Raw genomic sequence first — 17287 nt, 5'->3', positions numbered from 1 at the left:
ATATTTAATAACACATTTATGTATTTAATTCCAATTTTAATTAATTAATGACATATTTGATTTCAATTTTAATTAATGACATATTTAATTAATTATTTAATGATGTATTTATTTCATAACACATTTAAGTATTTAATTCCAATTTTAATTAATTAATTAATTAATTAATTAATTAATTAATTTCAATTTTAATTAATTAATGGCATATTTAATTAATTAGTTAATGATGTATTTATTTAATTTTGGCGCTTTTAGTCCTCCATACCTTATGTGCAGCCACCGTTGTTCTCATAGATATGAATGAGTAGATAGGACACGCCCCTTTGAGCTGCGTGCTACGGCGAGGCTAAGCTAGTGGGGGCAAAGTTTCAGTGCATTCCGTTGATGTAGACAGCGTGAAAACGGAAAACAAGTATGCCGGCTCACTGCTGCATACAGTTACACACTACGTCGTACGATTGAGACAAGAAAACTTGGAATGACTTTTCATAGGTAAGAATAGTTTTTGGCTCTTTTTTCATTATGAAATCTTGTTGAGAGCTTCCAGTCTATGAGAGCTAACTTGTTAGCCACTATACAAAACGCTAAGGCGAGCTAGCAGCTTGACAACCAAATACCAGACGATTAATAGTAGCTGTACTATAGTTGTACAAGCAGTAGTAGTAATACTAAAAGTACAAGGAGCAGTAGTAGTATAAACAGCTGTTTAGAGTCGTAGAAGTAGTATCAGCATTTGTAATAGTATTACAAGTTGTAGTAGCAGTGCCAGTATCAGCAGCAGTAGTTAGTGTACTACCACTACTACTAGTAGTAGTCACATTGCTATTACTACCACCAATACTACCAATAGTAGTTATAAAGCCAAACTCATATATATCCAGATTACCATCTATGTTCTTCCTCCAAACCCATTTTATGATTGGGATTACAGGCAGTTCTTTAGGACTGCTCTCAAATAATTGAAATGTTACTAAACAAGGTTATACTTATCAAATGAAATAGCTCTGGTCTCCACTATATTGGCGAATTCGGTTCTTTGTACTTAATTTATTAGTATTATTTCTTTTTAATATGTTGTGTACAGACTTAATTACTTCTATGTCTACTTTTCTTACTCCATGTAGGTTTCCCAGAGACTATGGGTTGAGGAGGAATTGGAAGTTTGTCGGCTTAGACCTGGTGTCGTTCCATCAGTGTTAAACTTCCCGGCTCATCTTGGAAGAGTACGTGCCAGAAAGACCACGACCAAGCAGCCTTGAGATCTTAGACAACGTCTCCCTGAGGTGGGTGTTAACGGTGTTCACGGTCAGGTCTGTGGTAATCCCGTCAAAAAACAAAACAGAAAAAAATATAGATTATAAATCAACATGTAACCAAAGCACTCCGTGTATAACGCCATAGTATAGGATGTAGTTCAGAAAATGTCAAAGTATAGTATGCTTTACTCAAGAATAACATAGTATGGCCTGTAGTTCATAGTACAGCATGTTGGCAAGAAAAAAAAAACAAAACATAGATTATTATGTGGTTCAAAAAGCGCAAAATGATAGGATGTTGCCTAAAATTGTCATGTATGATATGTGGTTCAAAAAATGTCATAGTGCAGTATATTGTCAAAATAGTATGTAATTCAAGAAAACAGTATAATATGTCATCTAAAAAATGCCATAGAATAATAATTTCATTGCACAAGTAAAAGTATAGTAACTTTTAAAACTGTTCGAATTCTTATATGTTGCTAAAAAAAACAAAAAAAAGGTCACAGTAATATGTCAACACATTACACCAGTTTTAAAGTCGCTGCATTGGCTCCCCGTCCGCTTCAGGATCGATTTTAAGGTTCTTTTATTAGTTTTTAAATGTCTTAACGGCCTTGCGCCTTCTTATTTATCTGATCTCCTTTTAACATATCGACCCTCGCTGATCCTGAGGTCCTCTGGCAGTGGCCTTTTATCCATACCACAAGCCAGGACAAAAACCCACAGTGAGGCGGCATTTAGCCACTATGGCCCCCGCCAGTGGAACAGCCTGCCGGAGAACCTCAGGACTGCAGAGACTGTCGATATTTTTAAAAGAAGGTTAAAGACTCACCTTTTTAATCAGGCTTTTAACTAACCTTTTAAATCTTTATGTTCTTATCATTTTGTATTTATTTTCGTATGTATTTTTACTTTTTTTTTAACCTTTCACCTTTTTACTTATGTTATAGGTCTTTTATTCTATCTTGTAGTTTTAAATTTTTAGTTATTTAACTCCAGTGTTCTCCTCAGGGGGGTCCTCCACACTGGGGGCTGTATCTGGTCTCCCACTGGGGGTGCTGTCCATGAGTCCCTTCGGCCCAGCTGGTTGGGGGGGCTCCCCACCTCGGTGTGGGGGTCCCCCTGTCTGTCGGGGTCGGGGGGTCTGTGGGTCTGGGTGCCAGCGCCCCCAGTGGTCATGGCCTGCGGCTCCTCCCAGTGTGGACGACCCCAATTGGAGGCGTTTTCCACAATCGTCAGTGCCATGCCATGTCTCCCTACTGTCAGTGGTGGGAGTGTGTGTCTGTGTATGTATGGGTGTGTGTGTATGTATGTGTGTGTGGACGTGTGTACGTGTGCATATATGTATATATGGAGGGAGGGAGGGACGGGTTTTCTTGTTTTTAATGTTGTAAAGCACTTTGCGTTGCATTTTTAACTGTATGAAAAGTGCTATATAAATAAAGTTTGGTTTGATGATTTGATTTGAATTAAAAAAGCCTATAGTATAGCATGTCACCCAACAAACATCATAGTATAGCATGTCGCTCTAAAAACGTCACAGTATAGCATTTAGTCCACAGCTGTCAGTAGATGAGGAGCAACACAAAAACAGTCCAAACGCTGGTTTCCAGAGGGTTAGACGAGAATTTATTTGAAAGAGTAAGTTTACAACACAACATGTGAGGGGGTTAAAAACAAATGGGTGTTAGTAAAATAAAAATAAATAAACAGAACTAAAAGTGAACTTCATGTTGACAATGATGGGCATTCCAAGCAGGAACGAAGTAAAAGATAATCAGTAGGAAAAAAAAACTCTTCCTGTTCACCTCTTAAAACCCAAAAACACACCGCAGTAGCATCCTAAATTGAAACTACCAATGGGTTCCCTGTTTTCCTTTCTGAACAATTCAAAGGTCCCTCTCTATCTCCCCACACATCCACCAACCACTGGAACACATCTTCAAAGTTCTGCTGGGCCAGCTCATCTTCCCCTCAGAAGAAGTGCTGCCACCTGCCAGATGAAGGAGCCTTTTGAGAGGCAGCTGGCATCGTGATTGGACTGTACTTTGGTCTGTTCCAATCCAGCTTCAGCTCCAGAGACGGCAGGCGGGACGAGTCAATGGAGGCCTGGTGGACGAAGGCATGCAGCTGAGTACAATCCAGAAAACAACAGAGGAGGAGTGCAGCGACCCAGGGCCAGAACAAACAGAGTAGCATCGTATGTCTCTTAGAAAACATCATAGTATAGCCTTTGGTATGAAAAACACCATCATATACATCGTATATTGTACAAATAAGTCAAAGGAAAGAGACATACATTGTAGAATTTTAGGAATTGTGGGCTGACTGATTTACTGATTATCAGTATTTTATTTTTTACTGATTTACGGTAATAAATATATTTAAAAATGGCGCTACTTTGGCTCTGAACCTTAATCTACCTGTGGTTGCTCTGTCTTCTGGAGTGATTTGATTGGTTATATGTCACGAATAAAACTCCTTTAACTTAACATCTGTAAACAAAACAAAAACGTATCAACAAAGTTTTCTGTTAGAGTTTGTGTTCTTCTAAGTTTAACTCCAAGATTATAAATACTTTCATTTACTGCAAATGAATATCTACTCCAAATGTCTCACTAATAATCATTATCAGCCGTAAAAAACACAAAACACCCCTCTGTACTCGACCACACTTAGTACAGTCCGGTTCCCCCTTCTATAAATCTGCTTGGAATCTTCCACTTCCTGTTTGTCAAAGTGACCTTCTACCTGGACAGGTTTTGTTGGAGCTCATGCAACAAACATTTTGGGTAACTGCACTTTAATATGGATGGATGACACTGAATTAGAGTCTGTTTTAATGAGACTGAGTTAAGATGTGTAGCTCTGTTTTTAAATAGGAAATTGTTTCTCAGAATTCACAGAGAAAAGTCTGAAATGTTTGCTAGGTTAGCGTCCCACATGTTCTTTGGCTCAGCTAAAGCTAACTCTCTCCAACTTCTGGATCTCTTGAGTTGCTTGTTGTTAAAATATCTTGCTAGAGGTGCTGAAGCTCAAAAAGTCTGAGATGTTTGTTCAAAATAAGCTCATTCTCAAGTCTAATCTGAACTCTTTTGTTTGAACTTTCCCTAAACTTAGCAGTTAATGACAGAGCAGCACATCCAGACTCAGTCTCATTTATGTAGAGATTAAACTTCAGTGTCATTCATTGATGTTAAAGTGCAGTTTTTCAAATGTTTGTTGCACATGCTCCCGACCAAACCAGTCCAGGTGGAAGATGGATGTGAAGAGAAAGCTCCAGAGGATGAATATCACACATTTATGTTGGAAATAAATGTCCTTTAATTAGACATTGTCGTGCAAAAGTTGGATTTCCCTTTAATGATGTTCAAATCTTTGTTGAGTGTTTTGTGGATGTTGGTTTCTAAATGTTTTCTGACACTCGGCCCCAAAGATTAAAACCTTCTACGGCTCACAAGCTGCAACAATTCACACATTATCCACGATCTTTCTGACTAAACTAAGATAAAAAGTGAAAAACTGCCTGATTCCTGCATCATGGATGTAAATCTTTTTGGTTTTTATGACAGTAAATTGAATATATTTGGGTTTGACATTTTATAAACCAAAACAAGAAATGAATTGCTGGAGAAAACAATCAACAGATTAATGGAAAAAGAAAATGTGTTTTCCAACATATATGGCTGAATTACTCCAACATTACAAGATACATAAAATTTGAATTCAATTTTATTTATATAACGCCAATTACAGGTCAAATTGTCTCAAGACACTTTATTTTTATATTTTTTGTCATATTTAAACTATGACAAAGTAAGAAATTTAAACCTCTTGACTAATCCAATTTATTACTTGGTTTTTAAGAGACTAATCGACAACTAAAATGACTTTCTCCACTAAAACTAATAAACATGAGGTCAAATAGAAGGAACAGTTTTAAATACTGCAGTCCCACGAGAATAAAGTTTGTCAACAAAAACTGAATCTGCTGGTGGATTCCATTAAAGTCCTAATAAATGATAATAAAGTGTGATACTAAAGGTTTGTGGTGTTAAAAATGTCAAAGTGAAGATATCAAGTTGAACATCTGGATGGAGGTTGATAAAAGTTGATCTTCTTTCATTTCTCTGGAGCCGACTCCATGGATTTTATGGATGTTGGTTAAAGACCTGCTCTTCTAGTCGTCTTCCTTCTAGTCGCTGTAAAAAGTCAGTCCATCCTGACCGACTTCAACACCTCTTCATGACAACTTGTTCTGCCTCGGACCTCGTGGAAACTCCAGAAACTCGGGAAAACCTGTCGAGACTCGAAGAACTCGTGGAGACTCGAAGAACTCGTCGGGCGGGGGAAGGTGTGGTGGGCGGTGGGGGGAGGTGGGGGAGTAGAGGGGGGAGGCCGCCACCCACCTCCCCGCCTACTCTCCGCCCTGACTCCACCTTGGCTCCACCCATGTGGTCACTTTGGAAACTTCGATGCCAAAGGGACGACGAAATTATTTCTTTGTATCTGATCTGTAGCTCAGTGAGTTAAGGATTTGCCTATGGAGCTGCAGGTCGCTGGTTCAAGACCAGACCCTTCTTAAATTTTTATCAAAATCCTGACAAAGACAAAGAAAGAAAATTGCCGGTGGTGGGTCTTGAACCGGCGACCTTCCAGTTGGTAGTCTATCCTCTTATCCTCCTGAGCTACACGCTCAGATACTAAATCTTCTTTTTTTTGCGCATTTATCATCTATTTTTTGTCGTTTTCGAGTTTTTTTTTTTTTAACTCGAGTCTCGACTCGACGGTTTTTCTCAGGAGGTGGGACTTCAGCCTTTGTGCTGGAGGGTTGAACCCTCAGTTCCAAGACTTTCCAAAGCCTCCACACCTCCCGAGTCCTCAGGACCTGAGCTTTCACACAGTCTGAGGGCTGAAATTGTCTAAGTCCCACAGTAGTTCTCTGTTAGATTGAACTTTCAGACAGTCCAAGGACTGATATCTTCTAAGTTCCTGAGTAGTTCTCTGTTAGTTTGAACCTTCAGACAGTCTGAGGGCTGAAATTTTCTAAGTCCCACAGTAGTTCTCTGTTAGTTTGAACCTTCAGACAGTCTGAGGGCTGAAAACCTAAAACTTCTTGAGTAGTTCTCTGTTAGTTTGAACCTTTAGACAGTCTGAGGACTGAAATCTGAAAAGTTTCTCAGTACTTCTCTGTTAGTTTGAACTTTCTGGTTAACAGAAGCCTTAAAACTTGTGACCATGAGTCTTGATTTCACATTTAGATCATCCATCTGAGTTCTTCTCAGACCTTCACCTGTGGGATTTTTAGAAATCCTCAACAAACTTTGATTCTCTTCACTGAACAGTAAAGTTTGTGGAGATCAGAAGGTAACATTAGTTTGATAAATGCCTTCAACTACTAGTCGACTTTATCTGGAAAGCAGTTTTCTGAAATGAGTTCAGACTAGAAAACACTTTAAGGCCTTTATCTGTTTTTGCTCTTTTTGATCATTTTATTGTCTCTTCTGTTTAATTTGATCTTCTAAAGTCTAACTGGTGTCTTTTCAAATGTTTTGTCTTTAGTTTGATTCTTCTTAAATGTTTAGTTTTGCTCTTTTCTCACCTTTCATTCCTTTCTAATGTCTGATTTGATTTCCAAATGTTTTGTCTTTTTAATGTTTAATTGTTTTTTCAAATGTTTTATCGGCTTGTTTGAGTTTTTTTTCCTTTCCCAATATTTAATGTTTTGATTAAATCTTTAAGGTTTTTCTTTTTAAATGTTTTACCACCTTTTAATGTTTAATTTTCTTTTTAAATGCTTCATTGTATTTTCTGTTTAATTCCTATTTGAAGTTTTATTGTCTTTAAGATGTAATTTTCTAATTAAACATTTAATGTTTTTCATTAAATGTTTTGTCTTTTTAAAGGTTTAATAATCTAATTAAATGTTTTGCATTTTTTTAAATGTTTAAAATTTTGTTTAATTTCATCATGACATGCATTGTATCTTGTTGAATTATCTAATTCAATATTTTGTCTGTTTAATATCATTTAATTGTATTTAATATTTAACTACATTAAACAGACAAAATATTGAATTAGATAATTCAACAAGATACATGTCATTATGAAATTAAACAAAATTTTTAAAATACAAATATTAAAAATTACAGATAAAATATTTTCCATAATTAAACATTTAAAAAATACATGAAGAATATTAAGCATTTTAAAAAATGCAAAACATTTAATTAGATTATTAAACCTTTAAAAAGACAAAACATTTAATTAAAACATTAAATGTTTAATTAGAAAATTACATCTTAAATTTCTTAAATCTTTTAATAATCAAACTTTTTAAAAGTTTTATTGTATTAAATTTTTTTTGCCTTTGATTTAATTGCTTTTTGTTATGTTGTTTATTTCTTTAATCTTCTTTTTCTGGCAAGATTTTAACCCCAACATTAAAAATGAAACAAACCCTTAAATCACAATGAAAATACTTCTGTTGTGACAATCATGAGTTAGTCAATTATTCAGTTTATCAATTCAACTTTATTTGTTTAGCACCTTTTACACAGATGACAAAACTAAACAAGCAAAGAGAAAAAAACTGTTAAAACTATGATTAAAACTCAAAAACATTAAAAAAAAATAAAAAATTTAACATGGGAATAAAATATGTTGTGTCCAGGGGATGGAGGGAGTTTATTGAAGTCTTCTTGGGGTCAAATAGTAAATCATTTAAAATATAAACTTGATATTCAGTCTAAGGAAACTGCAGAGCGACAGAAGAACCAACAATATCTCCTGTTTTCTCCTTTAATGAGTCGACTCTTCTTGTGCTTTCAGACCAAAGAACTACAGACTCTTCACAACCTGCTCAAACTCTTGGTACAGGACCTCACCACACGGGTCAAGAAGGTTTCCGTCTCATTTCTACTCTGAAGATCACCTTCTCCTGCTCAAACTGCTGACAAATGTTTCTGCTGCTCTAAAGTCTGGTCTCCAGAGCTTCCTAAAAACTCTCAAATTCTCTTCTGCTGCAGGTTGCTTTGTAGAACTGTTCCAGAAAACCTCACTAAACCACATGGAGGGGCCTCAAGATAGTCGTCCAAATGAAACCGTACAAAAACCAAACTAGTACAACCCAAACACTAAAGTCTCCTGCAGCCTACCAGAGAACCTCTAAGAACAGAGAATCAGGACAGGAACTCTTACCTTCTGGACAACCAACGTTGGTTCTCAAACCAAAATACAGAATGTGTCTGACCAAAAACCTCTAAAGACTCACTACAGCCAAGATAAAGACACAACTCAGCTGTACCAAATCCACTAATCACTGCACACATTAGCACCATGTGCTAACTGTGGCTAAAGAACCTCATTTACCAAGACAACTATCCAGTACAAAGCCCTAAAACACACCAAGAAACACATTAAAGATGATTTTACTGCTGGAAGCTGCAAGCCAACACCTAAAGAACAAACTAACGCAATGGAACCAAACTCGGTTCACTGGTGAAGAGAAGCAGAGGAAATGTTTGTCTGCAGCCACATAAAGCAGGAAGACACTGAGCTGCTCAAGTGTTCCTGATAACACCAAGCTGCTCAGGTGTTCCTGATAACACCAAGCAGCCACCTGGACAGCCAATAGGAACACAGCTTCCTGGAAGTCCAGAGGGCTGGGTTACTGAAGTAAATTTAGTTTAAAGTTGAAGCAGAAAGTTAACAAAGAAAGTTGAAAACCACCTTCTGATACCTGAAATCTCTGAGTTTTCACACAAAGAACACCTGAACATGTCAAACTGGTTCCATAGTAGAACTATCATTGTAAAAACGTCATAGTATGGTGTATTGCTCAAAAAACATTAGGACCCGGCTGTCAGGGGACAAACATGTAAGAAACATGAGAACAGAGAGAACCCAACCAGTAGGTCACAGTTTATCATCCCCCAGTCATCTCCTGAAGTCCATATGGTGAGAGACATCAGTATCTGGTTGTTCATTTACCAGAGGATGCTTATAATCATGCTGATGTGGTCTGTACTCTACAGTATTTTAGTGACTCAATAAATGCCTAAGTTGTTTTTTTAAAAATGCTTTTTAGTTTTTAATAAACATTTAATAGCCTATATGTAATCAATAAATGGCCTTTGCCTATCTTAAGAAAAATTCACTCAGAACTCTTATATGTTAACAGTACTAAATAAATCAATAAATACATGCATACACACAAAAATAAGTTAATACATTAACTGTGTTAAGATAAGATTTAGATTTTTAAAAAAGTTGTTTATGTTTTTGCAGAATCCAGTATTGCTCACTGGTTGGTCATTACATTTTGTTAGTTTGATTTCACTGTTTAAAATGATGCCACCTCTTTTCAGACAGAACCTGTGATAATAAAACAATACAAAATTTTTAGTTCCGTGTTAATAAAGCACTTAAAGCTTTAAGTATGGCTAAATGCTTTTTCCAAAATTAAATATATCACTCCTTAGGTGGTAGTGGCCCCAAATTCAGTAAAGTTGGAAAGATATTCACAGATTCGGACTTCCAGCATCAATAACTCATTAGATATAGGTTGTCAAAACATAAACGGTGCCTCTTTCCCATTGTTGCAAGGCAGACAATGTGCTACAAGCCCAGTTTTATCAAAAGTAGCTGTCTTTCAAGCTACAGGAATAACATTAGTGTCTATGGAGTGAACAGGGTCCGTCTGCAATTTGCAAAACCACTGCAACAGTAAAGAGAGACAAATATTCAATAACTTCACTCTTATACATTGTAGTGTCACTAAAATCACTGCAGCCTTCAACTGGCTCCTGTTGACAAAGTGTTTTAACAGAAATGTAAATGCTGTAATTTGATTCTTTTAATGAACCATGTAACTTGAATGGATGTGATGCTGGTGTGACCACAGTGCACACGTCTGATGTTGCTCACAGTGGTCCAAGGGACGCTCAGGGAGTTTGTGTGTTTGCTCAGACTCAGGAAAAATTACAGGGAACATTGCTCTCAATGTAGGAGTCAAGAATATGGTGAAGAATGACTCATCCAATTTGAACTCTTAAATGTGAATTCATTGTTGTAATGGGGTGTTCATGCACTGCAGCATAATAACCCTCTCTAAATAAATGGGCTGTTCTGGCTGACTGTCTAAACACGTCCTGCGCCGACATTCTCAGTCATGGTCATCAAACGTGCTCTGCCAACAACAATTTCTGATCCTAATTATTGATGTCTCTCCCACAGATCTGAATGCAGATGCCACTTGAATTGCCGCTGTTATTGAAGTACCAGCTAGTTGAGCTTCTTTGTGGCTTCAGTACCTGCCATCTATTCCCCAACAATGAGCCCTCTTTCAAAGTAACTTACATCTTTTTAGACCTTATTGAGGACAATTTGGCTGCATATTATGGCTGCTCACGTGGCGGGGACAGTTTATACAACCATATCCAAGTGTTTTAAAGTGCCCACAGTGGGGAATATCTTCAAAAAGTACAAGGAGTTCCACAGAACAGAACAGTCAGAACAGTCTCAAAGGGTTGGCAGGAAGCCAAATGTGATCCCTGTGCTGGTAAGAATGGAAGTCTAAGAGGCCAAGAAGAATCTAGTGATCATCACTAAGACAACCCTTATGAATCAGAGAGATTCTGGTACCAACTTTTCAATCAGGCACCCCAGCAAACCCAGAACAAGGCTGGTCTCCATGGATGCAAACCAAAGAAAACTCTTCTTCCAAAAACACACACAAAAGTTCACCTATCCTTTGCAAAAAATAAATAAAATCTAATGGAGAAAGAAGCAAGAGTTAGGGCATCAATTCTGTTATTAGATGAGATGAAAACAGAGTTGTTTGCATCAGTAAAAGAAAGGAGAATGATTCAACTCAAGAACACCATCTCCGCAGTTAAGCATTGTGTTGGGAATGTAGTATATCCAGACAACCTTGTCAAAATAAACAGCATTATGTAAAAAGACAGCATTAAGATGGTGGAGAAAAACATCAGTGTGCAGAGAAAGATGTCCTCGGTTAACAAGACAATGATCTGAAATAACAAAAACAAACTAAATGAATAAAAGAAAAAAATATGAACACGAACAAAACTGAATCCATCAAGAATCTGTGGAGGAAACTGAGGACCAGAGAGATGGCGAGGAGGCCTTTGACCTCAAAGACCTGGAGATCTTCACAAAGAGGAACAGAATCCCAGTAGAGACATACACTTAGATGGTTAGTAATTATAAGAGCGGTTTGAAAGAATAAATTCTTTGCTACTGATCACTGAGATAGGGTAGGAGTAATTTTGGGCATGGCATTTTTAGTAAAAAATAAGGAAACTTAGAAATAGTTTTTTTTAAAAAGGCATCATTAACATCTCTGAAACAATATCATACTGTCTTTTATGTCATTTCTAGGCAGAAAAAAAACATTGGTTGAATAAAAAGTCTCTAAATCAAAATTCAGTAATTTTAAACTGTAATGTGGTTTATTCAGGTAGAATGAACTACTGAGATCAGTCAGTAGGTGGCAGTAATACACAGTAAATGACTGAACAGAAAGCGAGTCTGAGTAAACCTTGTGGATGGATGAGCTGTTACATAAATTATTTCTAATATTCATAACTGGAAAGTCTAAATATTTGTCTTCAGCTGTGTTTTCATGTTAGACTGTGAACTGATATATCAGAATGAGTCCTTGTTCTTGTCTAATTTTGAAAAGACTGTTTTGAAAAGTTCTATGACAGCTGGCAGCAGCAGTACCAGGCTGGCACGGCGACAAAGAAACCAGTGTTTGTAATACACAGGCTATTTGTGTTAAATTAGTTAAAGATGATAAACTAGCTCGTTACGACGTTATGACAGAGCACGACAGATAATTCAGGGCGAGCTTTAAAGCTAAGGATGGGACTTCTGTCAGTACCCACCCGTGTGACCCTGAACAGCGTCATAAAGGTGTGTCGGAGCTCGTCTCGTCTACCTGCGCCGCCAGGGAGTGGAGTGGAAAGTCTCAACCTTTGCATGCCAGATAAATGCATGGGCTCATGCAACTGAAGCAAGTGATCTGATAACTTTATCACCTATCAGACACCTACACAGAGATACCTATTGTTCCCACAGGTTTATGATTTTACTTCATCTCACTGGCAGACTGCTGCCCACTCAGGTGTTATCATTTACAGCAGAAAACAGTAAACATGGACAGGAATAGACCCTGAAGGAACTCCACAGACTGGACTTTACAGCTCTGGTTGTGTACATCAATAAGATGTTTATTTAGTATAAGTGAAGGCCAAATGTTCCAATATGAAATAATGGCATTATTTGTAACTATAAGCAGCTTACAGTAATGGACAGATTATAAGACAACATGGCCCTGGGTGCAGGCATGTAAAAGAAGACCTATCCTACATTTTGCTTCCTCTTTCCACAGCCATTTTGTGGTATTGTTGTGGTCATTTTGCATTTTTTTCCTGTCATTTGTGTCTCTTTTCAGTCAACTTGCTGCTCTTGGCCATGGTTTTGCCTCTCCTTGTCTCTTTGTAGTGATTTTTCCTCTCTTTAAGGCCATTTTCTGTGATCTTATAGTTAATTGTTTGATTTTTCAGCTTTCCAACAGCCACTCCCTCCAGTGGCTCTGGTTCAGGGGCTCCTGGGCCTGTAACCAGTCAGCCTGCTCATTAATCCATGCATGATAAAAGGCTTGTTGAGGTGAGCTGGACCTGCACAGAATCTACCATCACACAATTCATGCCCGTTAGATTTCTGTTTGACTTGATCTGGACTTGTGACCTGATGCAAACGGAGGCTACGATAACATCATGAGATCAAAGTGGTTGCAGTTTTTGGCGCCAGCGGCTCTGCAGTGTCAGTGCATGATGGGAAACCGTTGACCGTCACCAGCTCTAACAGCTGATTGGTTTAGAGGGTTACTCAACAACATGATGTTTGATAAGTAACATTTTATTTTAGCTGAATTTGAGAGATTTTAGTTTTGGCTAATTTTGAAGGTTGACAGAATACATGTGTGGTTTATTAGTCAGAGAGGTTGAAGACAATAAAATTACAGATCATAAACTGCAACAATATATGAGTTCTGGTCTACCGTATATTAAAAGTGGGCTGACAAAGTATTTAGCAACACCAAAACTTCACAAAGATGTGAAACCACTTCTGCTCACTACAATCTGCCCGTCTTGACTGAAAACTTTTAACTTTTTAACTTTTCAGGTGAGGCGAAGTTCATTTCAAACTAACCTACTGACAAGCCGAACATCTTCTGACTGAGTCAAGTCCCATGGGGTAGGGGTGGGGTGTCAGCCATCACCACTGTCCCAGCCCTGCCCCTGCATACAGGCATTAGGCTTTATTGTTTTCTTTCTTAGTTGGATACAAAAAAAGCTTTCATTTTAATACCATCCTACTGCAAATCTCCCTGTCATGCATTTTCTAAAACTGGGCTTATTTCTTACTCCTACTAAATCCAGACATACTCAAATACTCAATATAATCTGTCTCCGAACAATCATGCCAATGCATGTGTGGACTCAAAATATAAGGAGCTGTAATAATAACGCTGAGGGAGTGGGACAAACAGGTCACTAGTTCACATGCTGATAATAATCTTCTCAACTCTGCATGAAATGTCCTCCTCAGTTGCAAATCCCCAAATCATCTTAAAACGTTGCTGCACGGTGGCGAGAACGGGGCTTTTAAAGCTGACATTACTGCCGTCGACTACTATAGCAACACCATATGGCAAACAGCCGAAGAGTCAAAACCCCCGGGGCAGAGTTCATACTCAGGCCTTACACTTTAGAAAAGCCTCCTGGAATTATGAGTGGCTTATTATTGTGTATTGTGTGTAGTGTAGCTTCACATACACAGTGAGGAAGAAAACTTGTATTAATTTTATCTGAACCAATGCCACTGCCACAGCTGGTCAGCACAGTGTGAATGTCTCAGTGGGTTACATTACTGGTAAATGTCAAAAGGATGAATAGATGCAGTGGAGCAGGATGATATCTCTCTGAACCAGAATACATTCCAGATGAGGGGGCTAGAAAGAGGACAGCAACACTGATGTAACAGCGTCTGTTTAAGGCTGTCCGTGACAAAAATGAAGGCCGAGAGGAGGCAGATTGAAGAGAAGAGCTTAAGTGGTGCTCTCAGTGCTAAAAGTCCAAATGTGGAGCAGACAGTACACCAGACCGTGGCTAACGTGACACTAAAGATCTTGCTGGGCTGCAGCAGAGTGCAGCCTGCACCGCACCCTGGGTTCCTCTCTGGGAAATGAAATCATCAGCTTCCTCTTCACTGCGTCTTCAGATCAACTGACACATGCACATCATCTGCACCTCAACAGCGAGAGAGACATTGAGTTGGCGTTTATCTAAACCCACTGGCTGACTCACCGCCATGACTCTGGCGTCTTGAAGAATTCCCTTTTGGTCCTAAGGTGGAGATGCTAATTTTGTAGTATGAGCACAGCCAAGATGACAACACAGGCATCATCATCTAACTGCAAAACACCCACGGAAAGGATGTAAAAGATAAATCCCTTATGAGTGTTGCATGTTTTAGCCAATTTCTTACAGCTCAATTGAAAATACTGTCAACTTTTCAACTGATTTTGGTGACTCTTGTTAAAAAAAGGCAATCTTGCAGTCTCAGTTGGTCATTATGTGGGCTGACGAAGAGCTCCGTTCTTTTTATGACATTTATGTTTTCCTGGTTTCATTTTCAAACCAAGTGCTAATGAAGGCAGCACTCAGATTGTCAAAGTCCTCAAGAAGCATCACAGACGAAGAAACAATCTGTGATTTCAATTGTGTGAAGAAGCAACAACGATTCTGCCAAAAAAAAAAATCGAATTTTGTCCGATATTCGCTGTGATGAATTAGTCATCACGAGAAAGTTTCAGGTCTGCAAGCTCATTATCCTACTGCACTGACAGACGTGAAAAAAAACACCTGCTGCCAAGTTGGTGGAAAGAAGCATCAATGAATCTGAAACACTGAAAATAATGTAGGTCAACAGTAAAGGTAAAACTACACTGTGTAAGAAGATCCTACAAATGCACAAGTTCATATCTTTACTAAGCCATGACCTTGGCCTCTAACAAACAGCTTATGGTGGCTGATTAACAGTCACTGACAAATGACTTGGAGCTATTAATGTTACATTTACACTATATTATAGCACATCAAAGACTAACATTTCAGCCTTTCAATACGAGAAGTAAAGCAGGAAACGAACACACACTATGTCGCTATCCTGTAATTACCACTTATGGCCACAGTAAGTAATATTTAGCAAAAGGTTCAAAGTCTTGTTTTAAACAGACCATATTATGCACATATTCAGGTTATTTTTATTTTTTGGGGTCTACTAGAACATGCTTTAATGTTAAAAAAAAAAAAAAAAACGCTTGCATTTTCCCATAAAATACATTGTGACAGCACCATAGACTGTATGTAAGAGATGGACATATCGACTGTGATGTTGCCCATTAGTTTATGACACCGTTGTAGTCCACATGTAGTCGTCACAAGCCCTGCGTTATTCTCTATTTTACTCTAAATGGGACCATAATTTACAAAATAAACATCATGCTGAATGGAAAGAGACTTGAAACTAGTGATTGAGACCAAAAACCTACTAGGAAAATGTTTACTGAGGTAACAAATCAAATTACTTTTATACAGACCATTTTTTTCGCAACCAGAGGAGTCGCCCCCTGCTTGCTGTTAGTTAGAATGTAGCTTAAGGCACTTCCACATTGGCTTCATTTCTCAGACCCACTCAGCACCTCTTCTCACTCTGTTTGAAATGCTTTAACTCCTGTCCCTTTAAAAAACCCTATCTGTAGAGGGTAGTATGCTCTGAATGGTCAGCTGGCCGATAAAAGGGAGGTAATGTTGGTTTTGTGCAGTCCACAGATCAATGGTGGATTGTGAGGAAGCTGCTCATTCCTCGTTTGAGGGCGTACCAACCTAGATGAGCTAGTTGGGTGTTACATGGTGACGTAGATGAGTCAAGGAGGAAAAGGCAGGCTTTCAAACAAGGCAATTTAGGAATTTGTTTTCTGTAGGAGAGAGTATCTCCCTTTGGTGTGGATTTCTAAGTTAAAGTTTATGGACCTTTTAGATGCACAAAAAGCAGCTAAATAATGCACTGAAAGAAAATCAAAAAGCATAATATGGGCTCTTCAAGTAGTCTAAACATAGTAAAACAGACATACTTCCATAATTGTTAGGTACTTCTCTAATCAGCAATATCATACAGTGGCAACAGTAGTGGTTTGATATTGCTGAATGTTGACATACCACCTACAGGCAAAGAAAGTATTAGCTCACCACATAAAGACATTTTTCAATGTGTCACAAACTCCACAGAAGTGAAGTCGTGATACATGTTTCAGTGTTTTCAAAGGAATTGTTTAGATGTGAGAATGGCAAATATGTAACTGGAACCTGCAGCTGTTTCTCTTAGCTTAGCACAAAGACTGGAAACAGCTCAAATAACAGTTCAAAGCCAAGATTATACCTCTTTTGTATAATTGGTACCAGAACCAGTGTAACAAGGTTACTTTGCCATTTTGTTGGGTGTTTATATGCCAGACTACTTCTTCCCTATTCTAAACAAAGCAGTTGCTGGCCCCAGCTATACATATATTTATTTGAAAGTGGCAACTTGTGGCAACTGAATACCCAAAATGACAAAGGACTTCTTTAAATGTCATATATGTTGATCCTTTAAACATTACACAAACACAAATAACAGCCATTTAAAAAGGCAAAATGTAGTTCCTATACTGTCACTTCAGAAAATGTTTCAGTTCCTGCAGTGCTGCTGCTATTTTCTATTTTTATAGCTGCTGCAAATTCACATTTTGAACCACTCAGACACTGACTGAACAGCTCCATCTTGTGGAGATACTGAAGCCTATTAAAGAGCATTAAATGTGTTTGTTAAACCTCTAATCAGTTACTGTCATTGCGTATTTCTCTTTGAAAAAAAAGATACAAACCACAAAAATA

At 37.9% G+C, this 17287-nt stretch overlaps 1 long non-coding RNA gene across 2 annotated transcripts; it reads left to right on the top strand.

The window, feature by feature from the left end:
* The first annotated feature begins 302 nt into the window (after window positions 1-302).
* On the top strand, window positions 303-9338 carry LOC129347578 (uncharacterized). Of its 2 annotated transcripts, none has more exons than XR_008599767.1 (3): window positions 303-492; window positions 1125-1283; window positions 8091-9338. It is a non-coding gene; the product is annotated as an uncharacterized LOC129347578 (long non-coding RNA). The 2 variants fall into 2 exon arrangements; XR_008599768.1 differs by lacking the exon at window positions 8091-9338 and adding an exon at window positions 3155-3730.
* The last annotated feature ends 7949 nt before the right edge of the window (window positions 9339-17287 follow it).

The sequence above is a fragment of the Amphiprion ocellaris genome, chromosome 19 (genome assembly GCF_022539595.1).
Source record: "Amphiprion ocellaris isolate individual 3 ecotype Okinawa chromosome 19, ASM2253959v1, whole genome shotgun sequence".
Classification (NCBI taxonomy): Eukaryota; Metazoa; Chordata; class Actinopteri; family Pomacentridae; genus Amphiprion; species Amphiprion ocellaris.
This window is presented reverse-complemented; position numbering and strand designations above follow the sequence as displayed.